Source organism: Acyrthosiphon pisum, chromosome A2 (assembly GCF_005508785.2).
Source record: "Acyrthosiphon pisum isolate AL4f chromosome A2, pea_aphid_22Mar2018_4r6ur, whole genome shotgun sequence".
Taxonomy (NCBI): Eukaryota; Metazoa; Arthropoda; class Insecta; order Hemiptera; family Aphididae; genus Acyrthosiphon; species Acyrthosiphon pisum.
In genome coordinates, this window is record NC_042495.1 from 63,321,464 (window position 1) to 63,327,087 (window position 5,624).

The 5,624-nt window shown below is 29.1% G+C and overlaps 1 long non-coding RNA gene across 1 annotated transcript; it reads left to right on the plus strand.

The window, feature by feature from the left end:
• The first annotated feature begins 707 nt into the window (after positions 1–707).
• On the plus strand, positions 708–3,925 carry LOC100570176. Its single transcript, XR_510337.3, has 4 exons — positions 708–837; positions 907–1,022; positions 2,456–2,556; positions 3,302–3,925. It is a non-coding gene; the product is annotated as an uncharacterized LOC100570176 (long non-coding RNA).
• Positions 3,926–5,624: the final 1,699 nt, after the last annotated feature.

The window sequence follows — 5,624 nt, forward strand, 5'->3', positions numbered from 1 at the left end:
ATTTGGACGTAAAATAACATATTAAAAAACCTGGAAGAACTATTTTAGTTATTTTGTTGTGATTGTATAATATTATTTGTGGGTACTTGAAACTTCTAAAGTATACTATTATATATCTATGATAGTACCACGGTTTGTTGTTGATGTATAACGCGTTACCTGATTGATATTGTGATATGATTAATTTGGAATTTATTATTAATACCTATTATAGGTCAATTTTTTTTTAATACTATAGATAAGTAGGTATACCTATAATAGGTATGTCTAATACCTAGACTGACAAACCGTCTCTACTCAGAATCGTTTTTCTTATACATTGATAATATATCATTGAATTCGAATTTAATACTATCCATTATACATTGACCCACTTGTAACCTACTGTACAGCAGAGCGACATCCACTATTTTAGTCATAAACTGCCCCAGTGTTTTGATTTACACAAACTGAATAAATTAAAAAGTTAAAAACGAAAATAATTAACTATAGTTAAGTTAAAAAGTTTTAAAAAAATTACTTTTTAACTTGACTTTAATTTTTTAACAAGTAGCCACTTGCCCTGTCAGATGCCCTTGGACTCTTGGCTTACAAATTTTGTTGACTGCAATTGCGTTGTAATAGCAATAGTGATTATTCCTTATCTACTATTCATCGATATATTATAATATAAGGTTCATTAGCTATATTATTACTTATAATTATTTATTTCTACTGTTTCCAACAGTAAAATTATTACAGTTCATCGACTAGTCTATATAGCTATGGTCGTACGTCGCTTTTGTTCGCTAATAATTAACACGTTTTAGTCTGAATTTTTGCCGCATGTTTGATTATGTTAGTAATAACTATTAATATTATGTATTATAAATTATTAAACATTTTAAATTGAATTATTTATTTTAGATTCTCAAAAGTATTTAACTACTACAAAAATAAAATTATCATGACAACTAAAAATTTTTACTGGCGTTTATCTTTTGTTTATCTTACAATCTCCACAGTGTCTCCATACCAAATAGGTAATTTACATTTATATAAATACCTATTATCAGTTATGTACTTTTATAGTTTTATGTCAGTGTGCTCGACTTAGATTTGATTTTAATAATTTATTCACACAAATAACCATGATTTAAACTTAAGTTCTTAACAAATACATTTAAATAAAATATCCATGATATAATGATTTAAGATTTTACCACAATTTATACTACAATAGGAAAATATCTTTAATTTGACTTGCTTACCAATAAAATATAGAATACAACCTGCACAATACCGTAACACCAAAGTTGTATACTTGATCAAATTTAAAAAATATTTTTACTCGGTTCGAATTTCGGTTTTTATTTTGAACTAAATTACATATTAAATAACCAAGGATAACGATTTTAGTTAATTTTTTTGTACCTAATTTTATAATATCAATTCAACGTACCAGCTATCATATGGTTAATAACCAGGGCTCGTAAGTTCATGCATGTGCATGTTTTTTTTGCTACACAGGAAAACATGCTAACTAAGATACACATCCGTTTCATAACACTAGTAATAATAATATGAAGTTTGATAGTGCATGTTTTTGCATGTTTTGGGTGTAAAGGCATATTTGGCATATAGTCGATTTTTTACAGTCGTTAGTGTATATTATTTCATCAAAATATTTTTTAGACAAATATTTGAAAAGTTTCTTGTTTCTTATTTACTTTCCCGTTCAAAAAATTATAGCATTTTGATTTATTTTTATTCTCGTGTGAGTGTGTGATTACTGATTACCTAAGGTCCTAGTACATATCTGTTTCGATTTTATGCGTTATACACTTATACGTAGTACCGCAGAAACAATATAATCGCTACCACTACCATCCTCCACCGTACAAAGTATATCGTCGAAACGAACCTGTACAGGCGTACATGCGTGCAGCTTCTCACCAACCCGCATTTATAATTTTGTACATTTGTACAGTAAAGTTTTCTCAAAAACTTATTGGTAGACAATCGGTTATGGTTTCGTAATTCAAGTAATACGGTGAGACCATAGACATATTAATAATTAATAGGTCCCTGGTGATAACAATTTAATATAATATAAAATATCCTATATAGAGTCTAGGACCTAGACTGACAAACCATCTTCGCTCGGAATCGTTTTTCGCATACTATGATATTAGTATATTACATACATGCGTGTATCATTGAATTCAAATTTAATACCAATCATTACAGTGACCCACTAGCCACATGTAACCTACTGTACAGCAGAGCGACAACCATTTACCCACTTTTTTTAACTGTACTTTTCGATTTTTTTTTTTTGTCAATTAGTGTAATTTATGTACCAATACAATTTTTATATTTAAATGATTTTAAACGTATACTATGTAAATAACATATTTTAATTTTATTATTGTGTAAGTTATTTTAATCAATTTAATTTTTAATATTTTTACAGAATACTTTTATAATATTTTCACTCAAGATAAGACTCTTTTAGATACTGATATAATTACACTTCCAAATGTACGAGTTAAAAGATCAGCTGAATATAAAAATGTAAGTTTGATTTAAATTTAATAATTTAATATTGATAATTGCACAATTACAAATTAAACCAGTAATAAACTCTTAAATTCTAAAAAGCAGGTAAGTGGATGTCGCTCTGCTGTACGGTAGGTTACAAATAGGCCATTATATAATGGTTGTATTAGACTTGAATTCAATGATATAATATCATTGTATAAGAAAAACGATTCTGAGCGGAGACGGTTTGTCAGTCTGGATATTTTATATTTTGTTATTATTTATTTTATCATGTAAGTTGAATTAATATTAAAATATTATAATTTTTTATTCGTTTCTATGGTGATAAACAAAACGTTGGAAATTAAAATCCCATTTTTAGCGTTTTTTCGTAATTTTCTGGTGGTTTTTCCTGTGGCATTAAATAACTATTGAGAAAATCGGAAAATGACCTCTCTAAAGTACCATCTTGATCCAATTTGCTAAAAGATAAGGTACTATATGTTGAAATCGAAACACTCTTTCTGGAAGAAATTTTGTATACAGGATATAAAAATAAAAAAAAAATAAAAATAATAAACACCATTGTAAAAACAATAGCTTCCTCGCTCCGCTCAGAATCTAAAATGATTCTGAACATAGTTCAGTTTAAATATTTAAAAGTTATTAGTTTTAATATATCGTTGGTTCAGTAGTCGCTTTTCCTGGAATTTCTGCCAAAACTATGAAAATGAAATTAAAACAGGTAATTTTATTTGATCACCTATTTAAATTACAGATTGCAGTACCTATGTATTTAATGTCTTATGAACTGTGGTCAGAGCCGTAATTAAAGAGCTGGACAGGATCATGGGAAGTGGAGTTAAGCCATATGTTGGGGTTAAGCTATGTGTAAAAACAGTTCATCTCCCATAGTCCCATATGTAATGATGCCTCTAAGAAAAAAAAAAGAAAAACCAGGACAGGATTGGGTAGTCTCAGCGCTTCAAGAAATATTTTTCTACCAGCCCATAATTTGTTATAGGTAGTGGCCCACGATGGCCAACAATGACCATATCACATTTGTTGACAGTATACTATTATAATATAGATGTATATAGATCAGCCTGTTATACAAATTGCGGACATTTTCTACTAAGAGTCAAAAATGTAAGCTGCCCTTCGAGATTTTCTGAAATACCTACTAGACTGGCCTATCCAACCCCGGGCTCGCGATTTTTGTTTGAAATTGGGGCCTCGTGTTTGAAACAAAAATGTGTGACAACAATTATTTATGTTCTTATATGGTTATAAATTATAACTAATAGGTAGGTACTCGTAAATTAGGTGACACTATTATTTTTGCCCTGATCAAGGCGGTAAATTATAGTTATTCTCAACATCTTTTATTTATTTTGAGGTCACATTAAAAATTAAAATACTAATGGACAAAAGAATAAAATAATTCTCTAAATGTTTCGAGCAATAGCTAACAACTTATACTTTTTAAAATTAATTTTAAATCTTATAAACATTATAACATTTAGCCGAGTCCGGATAAAGGGAGGGCAAGGGGGCCATGACTTCGAGCCAAACACCGGATATCAAACAATAGTGGCCCCTGGAGCCAAACAAATTTTATTTGCTTAGTTTTTTTACGAAGGATTTTACAGTCGTCAGTTGAACTCATATATATTATATAACTTGACAATTGGCACTGTCTGGGCGTCGCAATAACGTTATAACGGTGGCGAACGTTTACGCTTTTATCTTAATGTCTTGTATTACAAATATAAGTATTGAAGTTTATTATTAATGTTATATCAAAATCATGTATTATACCTGAAATATATTTATTTGTGGGGCACCAATATTTTGATTATGTTTATCGTTTATGGGATAAAATTAGAAGCTAAAGAAATGGGCTATCCTAAAATTTTTTGGCCCAGGGTCCAAAATTATTTTAATAACAAATCAAACTCTGAAATATTTTTTATATGTGATGATTTTTCTTTGATTTTAATGTTGTGTTGATGTTGTTAATTTTGTACCGCTGTTCTGAGACACTAAAAGTAAAATAACTCTCTCAATACTCTGATTTATACCAGGTTCGGCTATGTTTTTACTATCACACATTCCATATTATGGCGTAATAACTAATAAACAATGATATTTACTTGATTGAACTCGTTTATAACACTATCTATCTATTGTTTATCTAGATAGCATTCTCTTTAATCACACATTCACACCTGCATAAATTATGTATAAATATATATATTTTTTTTATCATTTAAAACATCAACGACAAGGGTTATTAGTTTACAATTTACATTTTATAAGCTAGTACCTACATTAATTACAGTTTTATAATTGTGTTACAATGACTACCTATAGTAAAAATAAAGGTTTAAATTTTGAGCGTAGTGGGTTTCGATTTTCTTCAACATTATCTTAATCGATAGGAAAGTTAAACCTATAGTTGGTGCATTCAGGGATCAACATTTGAAATTCCCAAACAACATAACAATTAAGGAAAGCGGGAATTTCTACGAAAAATCGGTTTTAAACAAAATCAATTTTGGTTTTTGGCGTAACTCTAAAACAAAAGACCGTAGATGCATGACATTTTCACTTAACATTTATATTAGCCCTTTCTATACACGATAACATTTTCAAAATATTTTGATTTGTTTTGACCTATTCACGAACATTTTCAGTTTCCAATTATTTTAGCTTTTAGATTCTGAGTGGAACGATGAATGTATTGATTTTACAATGATGTGTGTTTTATTATTTTTTTATTAATTTTTAATTTTTTTATTTTTGTGTCTGTCATCACGGTTTGGGGCAGTAAAACTGCTTCGATTTTCTTCAACAGTATCTTGTTTGATGGGAAAGTGAAACTAGTTGGTGCATTCGGGAGGTCAAAATTTGAAATTTCCAAAAGTTTTCAAAAGCGCCGTGAAAAACAAAAGAAAAAGGAGGGTAAGTGGATATCGCTCTGCTGTACAGTAGATTACAAGTGGATCACTGTATAATGGATGGTATTAAATTTGAATTCAATGATATAATATCATTGTATAAGAAAAACGATTCTGAGCAGAGACGGTATGTCGGTC